The 27,146-nt window shown below is 41.8% G+C and overlaps 1 protein-coding gene across 1 annotated transcript in view; it reads left to right on the forward strand.

The window, feature by feature from the left end:
- The window catches only part of fbxl17 (F-box and leucine-rich repeat protein 17), an 898,173-nt gene that overhangs the window by 726,105 nt on the left and 144,922 nt on the right, over positions 1–27,146 (forward strand). The window lies entirely within an intron of this gene.

Consider the following 27,146-nt stretch of genomic DNA (forward strand, 5'->3'; position numbering starts at 1 on the left):
GGATTGCAGTAGGTGCACAAAAAAGGCAAAATCTCAATTTGCTATTTTTCAGTTTCAGATAAATTATTCTTTCAGTCTATTGGTTAGTGATCCAGCTAACAAAGAATGCATTGAAGTTTTCACTCCAAAGCAGTTGTAGCCATTTTGATTTTACCTTCAATTTGTCATAAAGAGAGGGTTTTCCCAGCATTTAACCTGGGAGATCTCACTGTAAAGACTACGGTGTCATCCTACTGAGTAGACACGTGTATTGATGTTTCAATTTTGATTGGAGTGTCTCGTTAATGTTGTGTATGGAAATGTGCTGACAAGCACAGAGGGCTTGTGTCTGTCCTGAAGTAATAGAAACATGCAGTTGGTTTTTATTGGCACATAAATGCAGAAGCTCTCACTGCTGTTTCTCTTGTCAGCTCACTTTAGACAAGTCGTGCCCTTTAAAGCTGAGGGGAACTCATGGAAACAGAGACAGACAGACTGAAATTATTGGTAAAAACTAGAAAGTCAGTGACTTGAATATATAGCTGCTAGGTCGGTGCTGATTTACTGTGCATTTTGTTTTTACTTTGGCTGAAGTACTTATATTTTTACTTCACTTACTTTACAGTGGAATGAGGGCATTTGTAGGCTTTGGGTACATGCCGGAGGGTTTAATGATTAATGACCATGTTCCCCACTGCTGTATTTACCCTCCTGTCTGTTCTGTATGCACATGACCAGTAGCAAGCACCATGAATAGGACTATTAAGCAGCTGTATGTGTTTACATACAGCTGTGTAATTTGTCAGCACACCAACATACACAAGCTTTTTGTGAGCACAGAACTGATTATTAATGAACTATATATAATCTGAAATACATAATATAATAAGAAAAAGCATTTACTTGGAATAAGAGTGAAATAAATCAGAAAGTATATGTAGCGCTTGTATCAAATCTAAAAAAAACAAAAAAAACAACTCATAGTTTATCATCGAGGCAACAGTTATTATTTTAGTTTTTGTGTCTGGTAGTTTAATTGGTCTTTTACTACAGCAGTTTTGAATAAACTATTTGGTCAGTTTTTCTATAAGATTTTCTATAAGTGCAGCTCTGAGTGTAGTTCAGTTCCAATCTAAGGTGTATATTGGTGCATTTAGCATTTCTGTCAAAAAAAAAAAGTCAAAGTCCTTTCCACGCCTTACAGTACGTGGTATTCCTAGGCAGTCTCCCACTCAAGTACTAACCAGGCCCAACCTGTATGTGGCGCATCGGGCGGCGCCGATCTCCGTTTCCATAGCCCTCGGCCTCTCGCCTATTACATAGCTAGGGTTACAGTGGGGGGCTAGTCCTCTGGTAACCACGAGAGTTTAACTCCCCATGCACATCTGTATTGCAGTGTGCCTTGCCAGATGGCGGTAAGTACCATTTTTATGATGGTCTTTGGTATGACCCGACCGTGAATAGAACTCACGATCTCCCGATCGAGAGGCGGACACGCTACCACTAGGCCACTAGTCGGTCTTAGCATTTCTGTAGGAAAAGATAATTTGCAGGAACTTCCACATAACTTAAAGCTAACAATTTTAGTTTAGTTTATTGGCTCAGCCTTTGGCTGAAGCCTATAGAGGCACCTGTCTGTATGTGTATGTTTAACCAAGTTTGAGCATGTTTAAGAATGTAATTGGCGTGCCAGCTTCAGGTAGCAATTCCACAGTCGTGGTGTGGCGCCACTGCGACTTTGTAAATGCCACGTTACATAACCTCAGTTCACGATGTAATCCTCCGTTGCTGAGTGGTCTAGAGCGCTGTCCAGAAAAGGAACAGATTTTGCAACGTTGGTTTGAATCCTGACATCGACATATTTCTGAGCAGCCTGTTTTTTTCTATTTATGTATTTTAGCTGCCATCTCCCAATCAGACAAAGGCTGAGCACAGACCTGCACAGATCTCTTTTTAGTTTGTTGAGTTTGCCTCCCCCCCCCAAAAAAAAAGAACAAAACCCTAATTAAACGAAATGTGGCAGAGGAAAGAAACAGGACTTGCGTCCCATTTGCCACCTAACCCCTACATGCTAAAACATGGTAATACAAAGATTACACTATAAAAATTACATCATAATAACAACAATTAAAATAATGTGCTGACACGAATCAGTGTATGTGTTGTTGAATAAATATAAGAGATATAAAAGTTAAGTCAGACAGAAATGGCACAATATCAGCACTTAATGACAAAAAGAAAAGGAAAAAAGATAATAAATGGAATTTTAAAATGTATATTTAATAGTGAAAGAAATATAATTACTTTGTGATGCTTTCTATAAGGACGCTTTCTATTTAACACTGATGGAAGGAGTCTCCAGTGTCAGCACTTTGGAACAGTCAGTTACACCATGGGAAAGTCTAAGTATAGAGTTTCCCAAAAACAAACTGCATTTTTTTCTGTATTATTAACTTCAAGAGAAAGTGAGGGAATGTCTGTTTAATAGGTAAAACAAAATGAGTAATAACTTCTTTTAATTTAGTTTACAGTATATCTAACTACTGTGTACCAGTGATGTTAAACGTGTCATTGCAGTGAAAGGTAATAGCATGACATGCAGTTTCCCTTGCATATGAGCAATTCCAGCGTTATGGACGTGACACTTGAACTCAAAATGGCAACAAATGACCCAGTGCATGTTTTATCGTCTCCCAGTATTTAAACAGGTGTTGCATATTTTAAGGCTGTACCATACTGGAGAAGTGATAGAACAAGAACAATTCCCATAGTACATCTAGGGCATGCCAGAAAATGCCAATAAAAGATGCGTTATGGATGTGACAGAAAAAGTATCACTTTTCTTGGGTGACTGTACGTTTTTATCAAACTCTGTGAAATTGTAAACCTAATGTCGAAATGGAGATATCCATTTGATAGAGGGGTCCAAGGTGAATATTAAAAAATCTTTGTTTAAAATATTTTGTATTTCATGCAGAGTTTCGGAAGGAAAAGTCAGCGTTATGGATGTGACGAAATTCCGTTATGGATGTGACGCGTCTGAAATAGACATGGCATATGTTTAGAAAATCAGCAATTTAACCACCATAACCCTTTGAAAAACTCTCTAAATATCAGCTAAAACTATCAAAGTTCTTAAATAATATTTAGGATGGCTATTGTTTTGCTGTTTTGTGGATTTTAGCATACATTTCTGTGGCTTGTGGCAATAATATAGAATTGTACATGATCAAAGTTGATTTTAGCTTGGGTTTTACATTATAAGAAAGAAAGACTGACTGTGACATATTAGGTTGGTTACAAATTGGTTCAACTTATTCACATCTGTAAAATACAGGCCTAGGTGATATCTCTGGGAGTGGTTTTGATGTATTACATGCTGCTTTATTTTTGCATGGTGAGGTTGACATTTACATGGAATTGCCCATTTATTCCTTCATTTACAGTAACCACTTTATCATGTTCACGTTCTCAGTATCTCCAGAACCAGGTGGGGATGGATGGATGGGATGTCTGTCCATCGCATACTCTTTCACACCTAGCTGCCTGTTGTCTAGCTGCATGTTTTTTGGAGGTGAGGGGAATTAGAGAACCAAGAGGCAATCCATAAGAATACAGGGAGAACATGTGAAACTTCACACAGACAGTAACCTGAGCTCAGGAGTGAACTGGGGACCTTGTATCTGTGAGGCTGCAATGCACCCCACTGTATCACGTATTTTCATGCATTTTTTTTTAATCAGTTGCAAAAGGGTTCTTTGGATAGTTAAGAATTTTTAGACTAGGACCCTATCTGAAAGGGAAATCCTCTTTTCCCGAGGGACAAATCAAAGGACGCCTGATCATGACACCCATATGTGCTTGTTGAACATCTCATTCCAGATTTAGTCTCCCATTGCTGTTACTTCCACTCTTCTGAGAAGGCTTTCCACTCAAATCTGGTGTGTGGCAATGGGGATTCGCTCATTCAGCCACAAGAGCATTAGTGAGGTCGTGCACTGATGTTGGACGAGGAGGTCTGGGGTGCAGTCAGTGTTCCAGTTCATCCCAAAAGATGGTTAGGGTTCAGTGCAGGCCACGAAAGTTCCTCTACAGTAACTTTGGTGCACCATTACCTCATGGACCTTGCTTTGTGCACAGGGGCATTGTCATGCTGGGAACATGTTTGGGCCTCTTAGTTCCAGTGAAGGAACAGCATACAAAGACAGTTTTTTGTATCCAAAAACCTTTGGCCATATAGTGTATATACACATAGCGCTGCATTCTCAAGAAAATTTTGGTTCATTGTTCTCAAGGTGACTTGACAGTTTTGTTTTTTTATTTTATTTTTGTTTTTTTTAATCCCTCACCCAAACAAAGTTTGGCAGGGGATATAGAAACGGGTTCTGTCTGTCCAGCTGTCCGTCCGGTCACGTTTTCATTTCCAGGCCATATCTTTTAAAACTACTGAAGATATCTTCATGAAACTTTGTATACATATCAAGCAACATGTGAACTAGTGCCTTTTGCTATTTTGGATTTTTGAAAAAAAGTATTTTTCAAATATTTACATAAAAAATAGATTTTGACTTAGTTTCTAAGAGCAATGTTCGTTTCCGGAGCATATATCCAAAACTATTCATGATATGGATTTAAAACTTGTTATACATGCTAAGGTGATATAGAGGTGCCTTTTAGAAATGGGGTCCGTCCATCCGTCTGGTCACATTTTCGTTTCCGGGCCATGTCTTTAAAACTACTGAAGATATCTTCATGAAACTTAACAAGGTGATGTAGATGTGCCTTTTCATACAAAGAAATTTGAGAAATTAAAATTTTTCATGTTTCCATGGAAACAATTTCAGACTTAGTCTCTCAGGTTAGTCTTAGGGGTAGGTTTTGTTTCTGGAGCAGAACTTGAAAATTATGAGTGGTATGGTCTTGAAAGTTAGTATATGTGTTGATTAAGTAATGTATATATGCCTTTTGATACTAAGAAATGTAAGAAATTTTAATTTTTAGCTCACCTGGACCAAAGGTCCGGTGGGCTTATGCCATGGGCTGCTAAGGTCAGTGTAAAGAGGTAGGGTTGGTTTCCTGCAGCAGAACTTGAAAAATGTGACAAATAATATCTTGAAACTTGGTATATAATTGGTGTATAGGGCAGGGGATATAGATGACTGTCTTCTTGTTTTTTCTCCAAGGGCACACTTATTGATTGTGTGTTACATTTAGCATAGATGATGGTGATGCACATGGTAGCTTTTCACAGTATGATCTTTGGAACATAGTGACCTCAAGAAGATGCTAGTTTATACTCTGTGTAGTAAAAGACTTTCATAACATAGTACAAGTCTATAAATGGCTGAAATTCCTTGCATCTCCCTTGAGTAAGCCCAGATACCTGACCTAATGTATTTTCAGCCCACTTAAGGTAATTATATATAAGCACCATGCTAATGTGTAGACTCGCTCCAGGGCCTCTTAGCCATTTGTTTTATCTCAGCAGAACTAATCCTGACTATAATCGCTTCAGTCCACCATCGACCCCTGCATCCGAGACTGCCGCAAGCCCACAGTTCCGCATCTTGATGAATGGACACAAGATCAAAACAGTACACTAACGACATTATGGAATGTATATTAAATACCTCTTAGTTTAGCCTTTTGACCACTTATGCAAGATTTAATCGAGGATACCTGATATAGGCTTTTAAGAAGAACCCTTGTTCTTAGTGGCTGAGACTTTTGTTAAACAAAATGCCCCCTTTGAAGGCCGAGCAAATATGTCCGTTTCTCTTATTGAGTGATTCTTGAATTTCCTGCACTGCTTTGATGAACTTCTAAATGCATTTTCCCTCTTTCCTTCTTTCTCCTTTAACTAATATTGATTAATTTGTATACTAAACATATGACATGCACATGAAATTTCTGCCATTATGTATAGTTGAGACACTGGACAGCTTGCTATAGATTGGCCATGAAATGTATTACAGTAACTTCACCAAAATTTTTCAAAGAAATACAGACATAACACACATGTTGCCAAGTCATAGCTATAAATGTTTGTTTTAAAGGGGGAGAGATGGTACTCATACTGACAACACTCTCAATATTTCACAACTTTGGCTGGATTTACAGTTTACACCAATGTAAAACGCCATCCTCCACAGGACTTTGACCATTAGGTTCTGAAGGTTCAAATATTTTCTTTTCCTACTTCCTTCGCCAAGTGCCCATGAAAGAGCCTGAGAACTTAGCCAAGCTGCTGCTCTCTTTTGCGGTCTACTGCTAGACATGAAGCTCTCAGTAAGTATTCATGAGTCTCAAGGGATTTCAAGTGAGTCTGAGCTGTTTTCCATAAGCCCCTTATGTGGATCTGCAGTACAAACTGTCTGAGATGAGCTGGAAAAAAAAAAGCTCACAGTGATGAGTCGAGATGAATTGCATTGAACTTGAGAAGTTAATGGGAGAACAGGGATTCATCTGTGGGCAATACTACACGCATATTGCATTGTTGGAATCAGATTTTATTTTATTTTTTTTTGGGGGGGAGGGGTTGTGATATTCCTATGATTTAGCCTGTGATATGGATGTAATCAGTATGCAGATCACACTTCTGTCCTAAAACCTGAGATCCTTAAATTGTTTTGCCAGTGCTAGATGGAGTATATAACTCAGGTTTTTCAGTGGGAAACAAATATACCCCTTACATAAAACAAGGACATTGTCTACATAACCATATAATTGTGTATTTTTCCTCAATGTTTGAATGAACCATTTAGTATTGCATGGCATAACGCAGATTATTATCACACATTTGATGATTCCTTCCCTGTTCCTTCAAATTATGGTGGATTACTGAAAGGCGTCTGTCTGTCCTCTCTGTGTGCCAAATGCACTGTAGTGCTCGGCGAGGGTTAAATAACCAATTTTCATGGTGCATTCTATTGTATTCTGGCATATGCTGAAGCAGATCCATTTACGTGGCACCTTATGCTGCACGTCAGTATTGTGCTTCGCTTTTTGTTCTACCCTGAGAAGGCAAAGCTGGTTTCCTGTGCTCGTTATAGATCTCTTCCCCTCTGTTAGCGCTAGCTTCAGGAGGATAACAAGAGACAACAGTGAACTACTGCAATATTTTGATGATAGTGCTAAAGGGACTCCTGCCTGGGTGCAAAGCTTTGATTTTGCTGTACTTGTGACTGAAACAGAAAATTGCTGTTCTCTTTGTGAGCATGAAGGGAGTCCCTTTTCTTTGAAAGGCAAACAAAAGAGTCTGAGACAAAAAAAAAAAAGTCTGCCAACAGAAGATTACAGCCTGGACTTGATGGAGGCTGGTCTTCTCGTCTTGCTAATGGAGAGAAAAAAAGGACATTTGTTCCATCGTGAGCAATAGTGTACCATTTTGCAAATAATGGAGTGGAGCCACTACACCTGATACTTCACAGACAGTGTTGCTGCTGCTGTTCTTTTTTTTCTGAACAAATGACACAAGTTAACTAAAGGTCCTTGAGATGCATTTGCAAATACTTGTTTGCCATTGTAAGGTAAGGGTGGCTCTTTAGAAGTTATCAGAGATATTAACTGAGCGCCCTTGGTCTAAGGTTCTTTTCAAGGAGGAGGATAACACAATTTTGACAGGTAAGTAAAAGTTGAAAAAACACAGCCGGCGTTTATTTTAATAAAGAACACAATGAAATTTCTTGTGTTTGCTTTTCTTTGTATAAGCTTAGTCCCTTTAAATTGTCCTTCAAATTGTCCTTTAAATCCTCAAAGAGGAAAGTAGAAGAAATAGAAAAGTAGAAAAAAAAACCCTCAGAGCTCTGAATCAAAATAAAATAAAATGAATAAACCCAATGTCCATCTACCCGGGTAGTGTGTTTTTATGTGTCCTGACTGCGGGTGTGTGCAACAAATCTCCTTATCTGAAGCCTTTGGATGGAGACACGGGAGTAGGCGAGTGGCAAGACGCTCCTCTTCTCTCTACTGGCCGCGCGTGCATCCAGGGAAGTTCGATGACGAAATCAATCTCTCAAAAAAAAACCAACCTGCATCGCAGGATAACAGTACTGTAAATAACTCTTCTTAATCACTCTTGTCAGATCTGAAACTTTTTCTTTGATATTTTAACTCAAAGTGCAGTATTTCAAACGTAATAGTCCATTCAGTCCATAAACTGCACAAAATGAAATTCAGTCGCTAGCTTAGTAGCTCAACAACATGGAAGTGAAACGGTGTTCACGAGCATGGCAGTCCATTAGTTCAGTGTAACTCCAGTTGGTTTTTAGCTTACAGTCAAAATACATCAAAGTTGCTCAAAATAAGCTTACACAACGAAATCATACAACTACATGAACCAAATGCATCTTCATAAGAGAAGTTTTACATGCTCAGTTCACGTTTTTAACCAAGACCATGAATCAAAACCATGTTAGCTAATCACTCGCCTGGCGAGGGAAAAAAATGAAAAAAAAAAAAGAACTCACCGGAGTAAAGGAAAGCATAGACACGATAACAACGCTGTCCGGGTCTTTTCTTGCACAAATCTTGCTTCTCAAATGAAGGATTACTCAAAACAAAAGTAGTTTTTAACTTTATCATGAAAATAAAATATGAATTTAACTCTTTTTAATCTTTGCTTCACCGCGGTTCTTTAGTTGATGCAGTCGTTTCCTCACGTCTATGATCACGCTCCCTTCCTTACAGTGTTACTACTGCCCCTAGTGGACGGGAATGGAATTTCAAGTAAATAACAAAAGACACATAGGAAATAAAATGGAAAATGAGAAATGAGGTTAACAGACGGATTCGAGTGGGTTACATCCTCCCCTCCTTAATCTGCATGCATTTGCATGTTCTACACTACACTGAAGGTGTACCCTACACTATGTCAGTGGGTAAGGGTGTTAAGTTGCATATGTAAGGTGCATTATCTAGGGTTTGGGAGAAAGCTTGGTCTAAACCAGCTAAGATGGAGTGCAGTACAGTGACTAAGGGGTTCCCTAGAGTGGAGTACGTAAGCCTTTGGGGGACTGCTCTCTCTTGAGCAGATCTTCTCAATGGCACCTCACTGCCAGGAGCAACTTCAGTGTCTTCTACCTCCATCCATTCCTGTACATCCCCACTGGTCCTCAGTGCTGATGCATCTTCTTTTTCACTTCCAGGGCTATGACACTCACTGGGATCGGTTGCAGGAACTTCAGGAACACTTTCAGCTGTTACGGACTCAGATTCAGACAGGTTCTGAGACTGACTTGCTTCATTATTCACAGGCTCAAATACTGGAGCTTCAGGGTCAAGCACAGACTTTTCAGAACTCACGCTACCTTCTTGTTTCTCAGGACTTGGTTCAACTCTGACTTGAATATCACTTTTGGTTGATTCTTCAGTATCAGGTCTTTCAACTTGTGAAATGTGGCTTTCCTGTTCAGCTTGAACATTTCTTGACTCCTCCAAGAGCTGATCATAGAGGGAATAATACTCCTCTTCTTCCTCGTCAGATTCCTCTTCTTCATCCCCAGGTTGATCCGGGTTCAGGAGCAGGTAAGTTATCAGGTTTCTGTTGGGACTTTTTCTTTTTAGGTTGTTCGTCATTCACAGTGGATGGGAGGAACCCACAGGGCAAAAGTAAGTCTCGGTGTAAAACTCTTTCAGGTCCATTTGTGTGCTTAGGGACTACGACATAGACCGGGGAGTCTTGAATTTGCTTGACGACCACGTAAATGGTTTCACTCCACTTATTGGCAATTTTATGCTTCCCTCTGATGCCAACATTGCGCACAAGGACTCTGTCTCTGGCTAACAGTGTTAACTCTCTCACCTTACTGTCAAATCTGCGTTTGTTTTGTAAAGCATTCTTCAGACTGTGTTCGGTTGCCAGTCTGTAACTTTCTGTTAGGCTTTCTGTCAACTTTTCGACCTAGTCTGCGTGGGATATCTTACTGGGACCTTCTGGGGTAAGTCCGAAGGCTATGTCAAGTGGAAGCCTTGGTTGGCGACCAAACATCAACTGGTAAGGAGAGTAGCCGGTGGTGTCATTTTTAGTGCAGTTATATGCATGTGCAAGAGGTTGCACAAAGTCCTTCCACCTCACCTTATCTCCTTCTTCCAGTGTTCCAAGCATCTCTAACAGCGTCCTGTTAAAACGCTCAACGGGATTCCCCCGGGGATGGTAAGGGGTTGTCCTCGTCTTTTTGATGCCGAGCAGTGCACAGAGGTCTTTGATAAGAGCTGATTCAAAGTCACATCCTTGGTCGCTATGCAACCATTCAGGAAATCCGTAATGAATGAAAATGTTGTTCCAGAGCACTTTAGCCACAGCCTTAGCCTTTTGGTCAGCTGTAGGAACTGCCACTGCGTATTTAGTGAAATGGTCTGTTATCACTAAAATGTTCTTAGTGCCTCTTCTGTCTGGCTCTAACGACAGGTAGTCCATACAGACCAGCTCTAAGGGACGACTGGTCTTAATGTTCACTAGGGGAGCACTTCTCTCAGCTTGTGCCTTCCTTCTGATGCATCGCTCACATGTCCTGATCATCTCGCTCACATCAACGGACATACGGGGCCAATAGAACTGGGCACGGACTAAGTCCAGTGTTCTATTGATGCCCATGTGTCCGACAGCATCATGTAGGTTTTCCAGAGCAGCTTTTCTGTACTTGACAGGGAGGACAAGTTGATGAGAGTGTTCACCCTGGCTCACCCATCTTCTGTACAGGACATCACTCAAAAAGACAAACTGGTCCATTGCCCTCAGCATCAACTGGACCTCTCTGTCTTCACGGCACTTCGCTCTGTAGGAGAGTTGTTTCCCCGTCTTCACAATGTCGATGACTCTACTGATGGCTGAATCTTGTCTTTGCTCATGGGCCCAATCTTCAAGAGACATCCGTGGCAACGTACAGGATCCGAGCACATCAGTCTGACAGAACTCTTCAGGGATAGCAGAAGCCTCCATTGCCAAACACTCGATGGGCACAGGTGGATGTACAGAGTCTGAGCCATTGTCTGGCGCTGAAGAGTGTTGGTGCCTCTGACACACTGCCTTCACAGCCTCAGATGGGAAATCAGTTCCCTTGTCGTCTTGCAGGAACTGCGCAAGGAAGCGCTGGATGCGATTCTCCTCATCGTCGGAAGTGGGATCAGGTTGGCAGTGGTCATAAGGATGGGGTCGCCTTGACAAGCCATCTGCATCCTGGTTTTTCTTCCCAGCTCTGTACTGGATGTTAAAGTCAAAACTTGAGAGGGCTGCTAGCCAGCGATGGCCTGCAGCGTCAAGCTTGGCAGATGTCAAAACGTACGTCAATGGGTTGTTGTCTGTCACAACAGTGAACTTCGCTCCATAAAGATGGTCAAAGAATTTTTCTGTGACGGCCCACTTTAAAGAGAGAAATTCAAGTCTGTGTGCAGGGTATCTTCGTTCACAACGGTTCAGTCCTCTGCTTGCATAGGCTATCAATCTCAATTTGCCTTCTTGCTCTTGGTATAATGCGGCACCAAGTCCATGAGTGCTTGCATCTGTGTGTACGACGTAGGGCTTTTTCAAGTCCGCAAAAGCAAGAATTGGAGCTGAGGTGAGTTTCTGAATGAGAGCTTTAAATGTATCCTCACAGACTGGTGTCCATTTTTCATTAAAGGGCTTTTTGTAGTCGGCACTCGAGGGGCAATGAGAGCTGCTGTGTGGGGAGACCAGCTTCCTCTTTGGCGGCAGGTACCCAGCAGTCAAGTCATTCAGAGGCCTTGCGATTTTGGAGTAGTCCTTTATGAATCTCCGGTAATACCCGGCAAATCCAAGGAATGATTTCAGCTCTTTGATGTTGTTAGGCCGGGGCCACGTGGTCAGAGCAGCAATCTTTTGGGGGTCAGTTTCCACTCCATTCGCGGACACAACATGTCCAAGGTACTTCACAGATGTTCTAAAGAACTGACATTTCTCAGGTGAGAGTTTTAGGCCAAATTCTCTCAACCTCCGAAGAGCTCTCAGTAGACGGTCTTCATGCTCCTCAAGTGTTTCAGAGAACACGATGACGTCGTCGAGAAAGACTAAGACCTCTCTCAGGTTCATTCCACCCATACACTACTCCATTACTCTCTGAAATGTACTGGGGGCATTGGTGACCCCTTGAGGCATGCGGTTAAACTCCCAGAACCCCATTGGTGTCACAAACGCTGTCTTACACTTATCGTCCTCATCCATGTCAACTTGATAGTAGCCGGACTTGAGGTCCATGATTGAGAACCACTTCGACCCGGTGAGGACTGAGAAGGCTTCTTCGATGTTGGGTAAAGCGTATGTGTCTTTGATGGTCTGTCTGTTTAATTTCCTGTAATCTATGCACAATCGGATGTCACCGTTCTTTTTCTTTACCACAACGATTGGAGACGCAAAGGGGCTCTCGGACTCACGTATTACACCAACATCTTGAAGTTCCTTCAGGTGTCTCCGAACAGCCTCATAGTCGGAAGGATGGATTGGCCTGGGCCTCTGTTTAAACAGAGTTGGATCTGACAAGCGTATCTTGTGTTTGATTTCAGTTGTATGACCAAAATCGAGGTCATTGAGTGCAAAGACATCTGACAATGAATTGAGTTTCTTTGCGATTCTGTCCTTCCATTCTGCAGACAGAGGAGAGTCACCAAAGTCAAAGGTAAGTTTGCCACCACCGGACACATGTATGGTGTTGCAAGCTGGGGAGGATGAGCTGAGACGTGGTGATTCACTCTGGGTGACTTTGTTGCCATGTGCAGGTAAGCATGACACAGCCATGGGGAATGAAAGCTTTGCTATGTCATGGCCTCTGGAAATTCTGATGTCATGTGCAGTCTCGTTCTTAACTAAGACAGGCAATTTAAAAGAGGGGACTGAGGGACTTGTCATGACATAGCTACAGAACAGGAGGCCGGCAGGTAGGCTGGACTGAGGGGGCTCAACTAAGAGGGTGGCGTTAGTTGACACAGGGACATGTCTGGCGTATCCATTCAAAGCCAACCTTCCTCCTGCAGGAATGATGACACACTTTTTGCTCTGTAACTTCACAGTCCCTACTCGTCCATTCTGTTGATTTATCCTGAATCGGTTGTACAAACACTTTACAAGTGGGGAGCAGTTGCCACTGTTGCTTCTGCGTTTCTCATTCTGGGTGGGTGCACAGTTTTCGTAAAGGAGATCCAGAGTGTTTGTGCCAATTAACAAGGGGACATGCATGTTGGTTCTGTGGTCAGGCACCACAAGTGCAAGGGTGTGGATCTTCACAAGTTTCCCCATGATGTTCTCTGGGAAATCGATGCTAACCTGGATGTAACCAGAATAGGGCACTTCTTGACCACCAGCACCTTCTATGTCTAACAAATCTTGAATGGGGTAAATGGGCAGGTGCGAGAGGTGTGTCTCATGAAAGGATTGAGAAACTGTGGTGACTTGAGAGCCTGAATCTAGGAGGCTATCGCACTGAACTCCCTCGATGACAACAGCAGAGGTACACTTTGGCCCTATTAAGCCTGCTGGAAGAGCACCACCCAGTGGCTGACTTGGGGAATGGCTTTCACATAATGCAGTTTCTCTTGTTTGGTGTTCTGGGGGACGTTTTGGTGCGTGTTGGGGTGCAGTGAGTCCCTCTACTGCAACCCTGTCCAGTTTAAATGTCCGTACTGAGTTTGCCATTGATCTTGTTTTGTCTTTAGTTCTCTGTATTTCTGATCCACCAGTGGTTTGTTGGGGGGATTTTCACATTGTCTTGCCAAGTGACCGTCATTGCCACACTTGAAGCAGAACCAAGCTTTCGGCATGGGCTTTGACATTGTCTGCTGGGACTGAACTGCGGCTACAGCACTAGCTGCGGGGGTTACAGTAACTGTAGCCTGGGGGGTTTTCTTAGCATGCTTTTGCTTTCTTTGTTCTCTCTTGTTTGTGAGCTGCATTTTTAGTTTGGCAACCTGCTTGCGTAAAGCCTCGGTTTCGTTAAGGTATGTCAGAAGAACACTGGGGTTTGGATCATGGGAGAAAGATGCTTCTTCCACAAGCTGCATGTTCATCGATCTGGGTTTTGTGCTGCCTAGATGGCGGTGCATACGATCTTGCTTGGCTGCTCTGCGGTCTTCCTCCGTTCTCACTTGAAGCAGGAATTCAGAAAAAATCTGGGGGTGTCTCTGTTTTCAGGCCTAACTGTAAGGACAGAATAAGAGACTGATCCCAACATCCACGTCGGAACTGTCGCAGCAGTTGGTTGTTGGCGTCTGCTTTGGCAATACCACCCCTCTTTATGGCTGTAGTGATCAACACCTGCAGTTGCTGCAGGTACTCTGAAGCTCTCTCTCCTGCGTTCTGATGAGTGCTGAGGAATCTTGCGAAAATCTCTTCCCCATACTCCACTAGTCCATAAGCTGACTCAAGAAGCTTCACATAGTCAGAGGGGGCTGAATCTGGGCCTAGCTGTCTCACTAAATCAGAGGCTGGGGGAAGAAGGCTTTCTAGGATTTTACGTCGCTGTATGTCATGGGGGGTTCTGTCCTGAATCATGAGGTCCACATGGAGAGACCAAGTCTGAAAATCTGCTTTGTTGGCAGGCTTGGGAAGTTTGCCTGAGAAAGGACGAAGGCGTTTGAATCCTTGGCTTGAAGTATCAACTTTGTCATTTTTAATGACATGCTCAACAATGATCTTCTGCACATCTGGTGGGTTGACAATATCATCACTGAGTACTCGTTGGGGAGCTTGGGACGAATGCTCTGCAGTGTACTTACTTTTAGGGGTGTGTTCAAGGGAATCAAGCTGAGGTGGGCATGAACTGCTGTGTCGTTTATGAATCAAGGGGGTACTACTACCATCCGAGTCAGTTTCACTATCAAAGCTTGTGTGGTCGCTTAACTCTATGTGCTCAACCTTCTTGGGGGGTTTCTGAGGAGTGGGAGTCACTTTATAAGCCTTATCTACACGCCACAATATCTCAGGATTTCTAAGACTGGGAAAGTACTCAGCTGCGTCAGATAGTAGGTTAGTGACCGATTCCTCTGATTCAAACTCCACAAGGGCTTTAACGCCATTCTCTTGCCCTGTCTGTCTAACTCTTAGCACCTTGTTCACCGTTCCATTAGTGGAACAAAATTCAGTAATCTGCTCGTCAGTGTCATGCGAAGTAATACCCTCAACATACACAGCATTTCTTAAGTTAACACCATGTGCATTCTCAGTATCCATAGTTACCCAAAACGTGTAAATGCAATTCACAGTTAAACTTCAAAATATTGAAAATGAAAAAAAAATAGTACAGTGTACCTTATCAGTCAAACCGGCAATCAAAATAGTCAAAAATAAACTTATACTCCTCCTGGCTGGCTCGCCCGCCAAATTATGTAAGGTAAGGGTGGCTCTTTAGAAGTTATCAGAGATATTAACTGAGCGCCCTTGGTCTAAGGTTCTTTTCAAGGAGGAGGATAACACAATTTTTACAGGTAAATAAAGTTGAAAAAACACAACCGGTGTTTATTTTAATAAAGAACACAATGAAATTTCTTGTGTTTGCTTTTCTTTGTATAAGCTTAGTCCCTTTAAATTGTCCTTCAAATTGTCCTTTAAATCCTCAAAGAGGAAAGTAGAAGAAATAGAAAAGTAGAAAAAAAAAACCCTCAGAGCTCTGAATCAAAATAAAATAAAATGAATAAACCCAATGTCCATCTACCCGGGTAGTGTGTTATTATGTGTCCCGAGTGTGGGTGTGTGCAACGAATCTCCTTATCTGGAGCCTTATTGGATGGAGACACGGGAGTAGGCGAGTGGCAAGACGCTCCTCTTCTCTCTACTGGCCGCGCGTGCATCCAGGGAAGTTCGATGACGAAATCAATCTCTCAAAAAAAAACAACCTGCATCGCAGGATAACAGTACTGTAAATAACTCTTCTTAATCACTCTTGTCAGATCTGAAACTTATTCTTGGATATTTTAACTCAAAGTGCAGTATTTCAAATGTAATAGTCCATTCAGTCCATAAACTGCACAAACTGAAATTCAGTCGGTAGCTTATGCCGCTTTTCCACTACAAACGCGGCTGAGCCGTGCCGTGCCGAGTCGAGCTGAGTCGAGCTGAGCGGGGCTGTTGGAGTTGCATTTCGACTACAACCGCGCTGAACCGTGCTGGCTGGAAGTGGGTGGACACATTGGGTGGAGTTAGCGAAAGTGGGTGGACGTCAGGTGATGTCGTTAAGCAGCGCAAACAGTGACATCAGTGACAGTGGCGGAACAAGTCAGAGCCGGGCCGGGGGCGGGGCAAATGACCAGGCCCTTTATTAAAGCTTATCATAACATCATTTTAGGCTACAAAATGTCCGCAACTGCGGTGTTTACCAATTTCAACACTACCGGGTGCAACTATGTTATTTAGTACATCAAGTCCTTCAAACGAACATGTAACTCAGAAACAAAAAACATTAGGATACTGTACATGGCTCATAATAAAACATCAATAGCCTATACTGCGCACATTATTTGAAGGGCATACGAATGAGCGCTCAGAGTGGTGACAGGAAGAGTCAGAAATAAAAGGAGGGCGGTGCAAACCTCACTGAATGCACTGTGTTTACCAATTTCAACACTACGGGGTGCAACTGTTATTTTGTACATTAAGTCCTTCAAACGAACATGTAACTCAGAAACAAAAAAACATTAGGTGACATACTGTACATGGCTCATAATAAAACATCAATAGCCTACTGCGCGCATTATTTGAAGGGCATACGACGAGCCTTGCGCTCCGCGAACTCGTCCACGATGCTCTGTATGTCACTGATTCAGTGATCTTTTCAGCGGTAGTCTCACGACCCGGATAGTAAACAATAAACATGGAGGACATGGAGTCGTTAGTGTTGCTGGTCTTGGTGCTGTGGCTTGTTGTCACCAACAACGCCAACAGATACTGGCAAGAGTGTATAGATGAGGCGAGGCGCATAAGGCTTCAGAAATATTCGTAATTCTTCTTCTTCCGGGTTTGCGGTGTTTACAGATCCCAGCGTGCTCGCGGGGCATGTGTGGGCATGTGAGGACACTCCTCCTCACCAATCAGTGCACAGGGGAGTGTCTGCTCACGCCCCCAGCCTCAGTCGGCACGGTTTGGCTCGCTTCAGCCCCACTCCAAAATGGTGCGAGTTTTAGGGGCTAAGCAGGGCTGAAACGAGCTGAGTCGTGCTGGTTTTTGGTAGTTGAAACGCGAGCCGTGTCGGGCTGAAGCGAGCTGAAGTGAGCTGAAAAAGGGTAGTGGAAAAGGGCCATTAGTAGCTCAACAACATGGAAGTGAAACGGTGTTCACGAGCATGGCAGTCCATTAGTTCAGTGTAACTCCAGTTGGTTTTTAGCTTACAGTCAAAATACATCAAAGTTGCTCAAAATAAGCTTACACAATGAAATCATACAACTACATGAACCAAATGCATCTTCATAAGAGAAGTTTTACATGCTCAGTTCGCGTTTTTAACCAAGACCATGAATGAAAACCATGTTAGCTAATCACTCGCCTGGCGAGGAAAAAAAAGAAGAAAAAAAAAAGAACTCACCGGAGTAAAGGAAAGCATAGACACGATAACAATGCTGTCCGGGTCTTTTCTTGCACAAATCTTGCTTCTCAAACGAAGGATTACTCAAAACAAAAGTAGTTTTTAACTTTATCATGAAAATAAAATATGAATTTAACTCTTTTTAATCTTTGCTTCACCGCGGTTCTTTAGTTGATGCAGTCGTTTCCTCACGTCTATGATCACGCTCCCTTCCTGACAGTGTTACTACTGCCCCTAGTGGACGGGAATGGAATTTCAAGTAAATAACAAAAGACACATAGGAAATAAAATGGAAAATGAGAAATGAGGTTAACAGAAGGATTCGAGTGGGTTACACCATGTCATGCACTCTTTAACCAATATATTATATATCAAACTGCTACATCCTTTGTTGCAGTAAAATTCTCTGTAGAAATAAAACAAATCCCACTGCTCTGAGAAAATATCTTTGCAGTATTATTGAAGCATTGATGAAAGGAAATGTGAAAATGCTTCTCATTCTCATTTTCATTCTTTTTGAATATTTAAGAGTTTCTTAGCATTTGCTACTTCCTCTTTTTACCCTCCCTCTGGCTGAAAGGCCCGAAGGAGGATTATGTCGTAGCGATGTCCGTCCCGGTAAGAGTACTCACCTTCTGAAATCAACTCCTCTCAAACTTTTTGGAGGAATTTCACGAAACTTCACAGGATTCTTTGTTATATGTCAGTAATATGCATAGTGCAATTTCGTTCAATTCAGTCGCATTTTACCAGAGTTATGGCCTTACAGCATAGATATAGTTGCCAGCAGGGGATATTGTGCTCTCAGAGCACTCTTGTCCTTAAATGACAGTGTGCACTCAAGCTGGCATGGACTCCACAAATCTGTGCAAAACCTTATGATCTATTTCAGATCAAATCTAGTAGAGTGTCATCTGAACATGCCTCAAAAGAAGAGATTAGACATGAGGAAAATCTGACCCTTTGTATAAAGCTGTTAACATGGTCAAAATTTGCTTACATTTAAATAGGGACCTAGAAATGGTGCATAATTTTGAATATTTAAATATTCAAGACTAGCAGGTTACCCGGCGTTGCCCAGGTTTTGCAAAATTCTGGGTTGTCCCCCAGACTTCCATGTCAAATTTGGTGAAGTTCTGTCGAGAAATGGTGATGTTAACCCAAGACAAACAAAAATCCAAACATCCACCACTCAGTGGCCCACCGGGGACCCCCTGGGGCCCGTACATGAATTTTGTTTATATATGCAAAATTCCGGGTCATCCCCAGACCTACTTGACAAATTTTATGAAAATCTGTTGAGAAATGGTGACGTTAGCTCAAGACAAACAAACAAACTTTGGCACTTATTATATAGATATTGATAGTTTACGTTCTTTGTTTTGAATATTCCAGAATTGTAAAACCTGCTGTTTATTTCCAATTTTAAATGATAAAAAAAAAAAAAATCCCAGGTTTTCAATGTGGCCTCAGACTGTTTATACAAGAACAGCTATGCTTTGCCTTCGTTTCTGAATGTGAGAAAGAATACTAGGTTTTGCCTTTTTTTTTGCAATGACCCCCCCACACACACACGCGCGCACACACACACACACACACACACACATATAACAGTTAATGACATTACTGTATTAACACAGATCATGTCTAACTCCACAACAAAGCTCATGAGACATTAATACATTAATCAGACTGTCATATGTGCAGGAAGCTATCTGAAGACTAATCTGCAGATCAATGCAAAGTACATTTGTAAGATTTGCTTTAGTGTAGGAATGAAAGTAGCTGCACATAGCTTGTATATTTGTGTGTGATGGCGGGGAAAACCTTCACATGGTCAGATTTTTGTGGGGGGGGTTCTTTTTTTTTTTCTAAAAATACTTCTGAAAACTGCAGACTGGCTTGGTCTGAACTGTTGTTCTTTGGGATGTACTTAAACCACAAGTAAACTTAATATTTTCTATATTGTTTTAAATTAAAAAATAAATAAATAAAACGATTCCATCCCAATTTGACTGAAAGATGCGCTGCCTACTCGACTTGGGATGATTTGAGGATAGTATCAGACAATGCAGATAGAATCCACTTATTGCAATGGCTATTAAGTCAGACTAAATGTCTCTTGGAAAAAGTGGTACAGCTTTAAGATCAACCAAAATAAATTGCCTTGTATCTCATAATATATACAGTGGGGTAAAAAAGTATTTAGTCAGCCACCAATTGTGCAAGTTCTCCCACTTAAAAAGATGAGAGAGGCCTGTAATTTTCATCATAGGTACACTTCAACTATGAGAGACAGAATGGGGGGAAAGAATCCAGGAAATCACATTGTAGGATTTTTAATGAATTAATTGGTAAATTCCTCGGTAAAATAAGTATTTGGTCACCTACAAACAAGCAAGATTTCTGGCTCTCACAGACCTGTAACTTCTTCTTTAAGAGGCTCCTCTGTCCTCCACTCGTTACCTGTATTAATGGCACCTGTTTGAACTCATTATCAGTATAAAAGACACCTGTCCACAACCTCAAACAGTCACACTCCAAACTCCACTATGGCCAAGATCAAAGAGCTGTCAAAGAACACCAGAAACAAAATTGTAGACCTGCACCAGGCTGGGAAGACTGAATCTGCAATAGGTAAGCAGCTTGGTGTGAAGAAATCAACTGTGGGAGCAATTATTAGAAAATGGAAGACATACAAGACCACTGATAATCTCCCTCGCTCTGGGGCTCCACGCAAGATCTCACCCCGTGGGGTCAAAATGATTACAAGAACGGTGAGCAAAAATCCCAGAACCACACAGGGGGACCTAGTGAATGACCTGCAGAGACCTGGGACCAAAGTAACAAAGGCTACCATCAGTAACACACTACGCCGCCAGGGACTCAAATCCTGCAGTGCCAGACGTGTCCCCCTGCTTAAGCCAGTACATGTCCAGGCCTGTCTGAAGTTTGCTAGAGAGCATTTGGATGATCCAGAAGAGGATTGGGAGAATGTCATATGGTCAGATGAAACCAAAATAGAACTTTTTGGTAAAAACTCAACTTGTCGTGTTTGGAGGAGAAAGAATGCTGAGTTGCATTCAAAGAACACCATACCTACTGTGAAGCATGGGGGTGGAAACATCATGCTTTGGGGCTGTTTTTCTGCAAAGGGACCAGGACGACTGATCCGTGTAAAGGAAAGAATGAATGGGGCCATGTATCGTGAGATTTTGAGTGAAAACCTCCTTCCATCAGCAAGGGCATTGAAGATGAAACGTGGCTGGGTCTTTCAGCATGACAGTGATCCCAAACACACCGCCCGGGCAACGAAGGAGTGGCTTCATAAGAAGCATTTCAAGGTCCTGGAGTGGCCTAGCCAGTCTCCAGATCTCAACCCCATAGAAAATCTTTGGAGGGAGTTGAAAGTTCGTGTTGCCCAGCAACAGCCCCAAAACATCACTGCTCTAGAGGAGATCTGCATGGAGGAATGGGCCAAAATACCAGCAACAGTGTGTGAAAACCTTGTGAAGACTTACAGAAAACGTTTGACCTCTGTCATTGCCAACAAAGGGTATATAACAAAGTATTGAGATGAACTTTTGTTATTGACCAAATACTTATTTTCCACCATAATTTGCAAGTAAATTCTTTAAAAATCAGACAATGTGATTTTCTGGGTTTTTTTCTTCTCATTTTGTCTCTCATTGTTGAGGTATACCTATGATGAAAATTACAGGCCTCTCTCATCTTTTTAAGTGGGAGAACTTGCACAATTGGTGACTGACTAAATACTTTTTTGCCCCACTGTAGTTCCTTTTACCCTATTTTAGTTCTATATGAACCTGAATAGCATATGCTGTCTGACTTTGGAGCAGACCAACAAAACATCTTTATCTGATGCATCTTACCTTCTCTTGTCTTTGCTTGCCAAACAGATAAACCCACAAATGTCTTCACTCACAAAACATGAACAGGGTCTGAAATTAAGAAAGGGAATATGGGTAGTTCATTGGTAATTACACTACGTTCAGACTGCAACCTGAAACGACCCATATCCGATTTGTTGTGAAATCCGATTTTTTTGTTAGGCCGTTCACATTACCAATTATATGAGACTTGTATGTGATCTCCAGTATGAACGGAAAACGACCCAAAAGTGTCCCGCATGCGCAAATTGACACGTAATATAAGCACATCTACATAATATGTAAACAAAAAAAAGCGCACTCTTCAAGTTTGCAAGTAAAGCATGGAGATGGGGCGAGACCTGGCGATGTGGTTTTTGTGGCGGCGGCGGAACTCACACAATAATCTGATTAATGTGGGCAGCAGACTAATGAGACCGAAGGTGTCAAATTACTGGAAATTTCCAGAACAATCTTATAATCTTGTAATACAGGATGGTTTAACATCCAGGTCCCTACCAAATCCACCATTAGCTTCAGTGCTTAAAGTGGGAGGTCCCGGAGCGCAGAGGATGACTGGCTCCGGTGCGAAAAAAAAAGAAGGGGGGGGCGCTTCTGGGCATGTATTGTAATAACACTGCAAATTAAGTTCATCTGCGAAAAACCCCGCTCACACTCTGCACTTGAGATAGGGACATTGATCGCGGCCAAGAGGCCCTTCAGTTCATCTGGGATGAATTCTCCATTACTTTCCCTGAATTCCCTGAATGCCCTGATGACATGTCGTGGGTCATTGATGCAAAACTGCTGGCAGAGTGCTTCCGCTTCTTTTTCCCCGAACAGCGCGTCTTCCTCCCGCAGCCACGGAAGTGTACACCCTCCTTTTCCGTAATATACAAACAGATATTTTGTGGATGTCGTTTCATGAGAGAAATCACCAACAAGACAGATATCAAAATCAGACATTAACACTAAATAAACTTGCATTTATTTATTTAATTATTTGGGTATTTTAATTTTGTTACATAGTCGAGAGAGGTGGCGGATCACCGGATCCAGTGTAAATAGCTGCTGGAGCCAGCGTCCGAGGTTCCGGAGCGTGCTCCGGCTTGCTCCCCCTCAAATTAAGCCCTGATTAGCTTGATCAATTCTATAAAAGTCTATTTAAATTCTGAAAACTGTACAAATGTTGTTGTTTTTCACCAAACAGGCAGGATTAGCCAACGCAGAATAGTGACGTTTGTCTCTTGTTGATGACGTGTAGGTCGCATGAATGCGACCTGTCTGGTCAGACTGCAGTCGCATGTGAAAATAATGGATATGCATCGGAATTAGGACCACATATCCAAGCGGCCTGGGTCGCATGTGAAAAAATCGGATCTGTGTCATTCAGATTGTCAATAACAAATCGGATACAGGTTGCATATGGGCAAAAAAATCGGATATGGGTCGTTTCAGGGTGCAGTCTGAACGTAGTCTTAGAGTCACAGCAAAATGTGGTAACCTCTTCTTTTTTCTTTTTTTTTAAGTTGCAGTTCTCAAGATAATGGTATTAAATAAAAATTTCACACTGTATGGGGTATCTTTTGACCCTAAAAAAGCATAGAAAAATTGGCTATGTTTAACTCTGAACACGAAATCTTTTATGAGAAAAGAAAAATCAATAACAGAATTACATTGGGAAAAAATTAACCTTCATTTCTTAAAATTCAAACCAAGGTTTCTCTGAAGTGACATTGCTATAATTGGAGAAGAGGGGGCTCAGTACATTTTGCCTTGGATTCCATACTTTAGCAATATCACTGAGCTGACAAGTTAAGGCAGTTTTAATAATTTCATAATTTTGGCATCTCTGCTGAAGAATTGCCCATATGCTGTTTATCAGGGCTAGTTTGCTCTACCAATTCTCATGAACTTGTGCCCATGATGGCCTCAGATTCCTGTTCTTGGCTGACAGGAGTGGAAACCAATGCGATTTTTGGCTGTTGTAGCTAATCTACCACAAGGTTTAATATTCTGTGTGATCTGCGATGCTTTTCTGCTCACCATGATTGTAAAGAGTGATTATTTGAGTTACTACAGTATATCCTTTCTGTTAGGACTGGGACTGTTTTGGCCTCTAGAGGCCGCTGTTATTTCCATCTTGTCATGTTTGTTTTGGCCTCTAGAGGCCACCACTGTGTTTTTTGTGTTTTGGTTGATTGCCTGTTTGTCTTCATTATCGTCACCTGTGTTCAATTTATTTTGTGTATAAATACCCCTCTGTTTGTTCCCTTGTCACGGAGTATTTTTCCTTTGCTATGCTGTTAGTGCTAGTTCCCTCTGTCCCATGTACCTTCCCATGTATCTTTGTATTCTTGGTTTTTTGTTTCTTTCTTTTGGACTTTGTGGATTTTGTTTTGACCTTTTTATCTTCTGAGCGTTTGAGTTTTTGCCTCTTCTTTTCTTATTTGGATTTTGGACTTTGAACCTTGGGATATTTTATTTTTGCTTATCTTCTGAGCTTTGGATTATGCTTTTTGTTTTTTCCCTTGGATTGTATATATTGTAAATAAACTGTTTTTGATACTCTACTTTCGCCTCACACCTCTACACTTGAGTCATCCCCCTGGTGGCCTAGTGGGGGTTTGCTGGATTATCACACCAGCGACCCGCGTTCGAATCCCAGCAAAACCCTAACACTTTCAGGCAGTTTGAACCAATCTGGCCATTTTCCTCTGACCTCTCTTATCAACAAGGTGTTTCCACCCACAGAACTGTTGCTCACTCAATGTTTTTTTTTCACACCATTCTTTGTAAACTTGAGAGACTGTTGTGTGTGAAAACCCCAGGAGATCAGCAGTTTCTGAAGTACTCATCTGGCACCAACACCCATGCCACAGTGAAAATCACAGAAATCACAATTTTTCCCATTCTGTTTGATGTGAACATTAACTGAAGCTCTTAACCTATATGTGCATGATTTTGTTTTGCGTCTTGTAAAAGTCAATCACAGCGTTTAAACATAATCCTCATCATACACCCACTGATTAGTTCAGTCGCTTCTGTTCACCTGATTTATTGTTATCGCTTTTTATTAGGGCATTTAAATATTTTAAAAGTTATTGCTTGAAATTGTTAATCTTTAGTGTATAAGCTCTCTTCTTTGTTTAAATGATCATGTGATGGTGCAAGCACATCAAATATATTTTGACAGCTGTTATGTTCTGTAATGCTCCGAAGAAGAAGCCTTTATTTGTCACATGCAATCTCAAGCACAGTGAAATTCGTCCTCTGCATTTAACTAATCTGAAGCAGTGAACACACACACATGCACATGTACAAGTGAGCAATGAGCACACACAGCTCATTGTGTGAGCAGTGGGCAGCTATGCTACAGCGCCTGGGGAGCAGTTGGACGTTAGGTGCCTTGCTCAAGGGAATTTCAGCCCATGGCCGCCCCATGTTAACCTAACTGCATGTCTTTGGACTGTGGGGGAAACCGGAGCACCCGGAGGAAACCCACGCAGACACGGGGAGAACATGCAAACTCCACGCAGAAAGGCCCCTGTCAGCTGCTGGGCTCAAACCCAGAACCTTCTTGCTGTGAGGCAACAGTGCTAACCATGGCACCACCCATGGGTGCAGGAACACCCATCTCCCAACTCTGATAATCCAAGTACGCTTATATTTTATCAAACTGTTGATAGCCAGAGTTCACTGTCTCCACTGGTAACCAACAATTTTTGAAATGGATCTATACAAGAAAGCGTGTATGAAAGATGTAGTTCCACAGATAATAGTGACATCTTACTTGGCATTGTGTGTCCTCTGGGACTACAAGATTAATTAGAATAAGAATATAATTTGTACCCAATCCTGTGCGACTCCTCCATGCCCTCTTTTATGAGAGTCTTAATCTTTGTGCTACCAGCCATGATTGTGTTACTAAGTCCTGTTATTAAGTCACTTTTCCCAATTTTCTCTTGCTTTCGCTTTCTGGTGTGTGCGTATGTGTGTGTATGCATGAGAGAGCGAGAATGAGTGTGTAAATGGTGGGTAAAATTGCAGTGTGTGTCTGTATGTGCCATCAGTGTGAGTGCAGAGAAGAGAAAAGACTACAGGCAGGACATGTAATCTGGCTGTTTTAGTCAAGTCTGATAAGAGGTGCTCACTGCTCTCAGTGAATGAAAATCTGTTGTTTGAAAGTGTCACTGTTGTCTGTCTGTCTGTCTGTCTGTCTGTCTGTCTGTGTGTCTGTCTGAAAAGAATAAGAGTACACATAAGAATAAGAAAACATAATACCCCCACTGCTCTATCCTTTATCTGTTTTTCTATTTACCTCTCTTTATTCATTTTCCCCCTCCCCCCTCTCTCATCTGAGGTAGTCACAAAAGTGTAAATGATGATGATGGATTGCTTTTCACTTCCTCACCACTGCTGCCTGGAAGACATGCTAGCTGCAAGACTCTAGCTGTAAGACTCAAGCTGTAGGCGGAGTGCTTTTGCTCAGGACACCATGTTACTGTCCAAGCTTCACTGTTTCTCACTGAAGTAAACCAACACACACCAGCACAGGTAACAGTAGATGTACAGAAATGAACTACTCCATTTTTCTCCTGACCTGGAACATTTGCTGTAATTAGAATAGGATTTAACTTGGGGGGTGATGGCATAAACACTTTCTGTATCTTAGCTTGTCTCTGGGGTTGTACCCCTCAGGGTACATCTTTTATATTTTTCACTCTGGGAAATAATGAATGTAGTTGGTTAATCTTTAAAACTAATTGAAGGTAAAGTCATGGTGTTTTAAGTTGAATTATAGTGGAGCGGCGTTCCATACTTAACGTAAATGCATCTACATGATTTTTATGGCTTTTGATTATACAATGAACGTGTACCACCACAGGAAACCCGAGCAAGAGTGCAAGGCAGCATATCTCAGAAACATTTGACCATCTGATAACGAAATTCGCATCTTTATTTACATTTACATAAGATAGATGGGTTTTTATCCAGCACTTATTTTTAATTTACTTTTTTTTCTAAACGTGGGATTATTTTTACTAACACATTTTACAGAAAATATTTACAACAATTTCATATAAAACTAGTTAAAACAGTTTTATTAGTCCACTAGCTTGTGGGACAGTTGATGGTTTCTGTCATGTAAGGGTGATAGATGGATGTAAGTGCAGGAAGAGTTTTATTGAACGCACGCTAGCAAACAGATCCAAAACCGAGACAAAGACAGAGTTGGATGACAGGCAATGGTCGAGTGAGGAACAGACAGGATATCAGAGATAATATAATCCTCACAGTCCAAAAACACAAACAGGATCAAAACCAGAAAAGCAAGACAAAATACAAGGCTTTCGCAAAGTCTCTGTGTTACTGAGAGTCCTTATACGGTATGTATGCACTCTGATTACGCTCTAATCAGGAATCTAATCATGCTAATTAGTCCTAATGATGTGCGTGCGCTTTGCAGTCTGCGGCTGCACACTCCAAGTTCCAAAGCACATGGACGTGAAAGATTTAACCAGACACCTGTCTGACATCAAGTTTGATATTCGATCGTAGCTATATTTTAATGGTGTAAAGTGAAAGCGCTGGTTCACTGCTGTCCACCAGGCATCCAGCAGTCACACCATAAATGTTGTGGTGTTGTTTCTGGCGCATGGTATGTGGCATCAAAGAAAGGAATAAAGGAATATTTGTAACTGCAGTGCGTGTTTCGTTTTGGTATCACTGTCACAAGACAATGCAGCAATTTACT

Source organism: Neoarius graeffei, chromosome 10 (assembly GCF_027579695.1).
Source record: "Neoarius graeffei isolate fNeoGra1 chromosome 10, fNeoGra1.pri, whole genome shotgun sequence".
NCBI classification, from domain to species: Eukaryota; Metazoa; Chordata; class Actinopteri; order Siluriformes; family Ariidae; genus Neoarius; species Neoarius graeffei.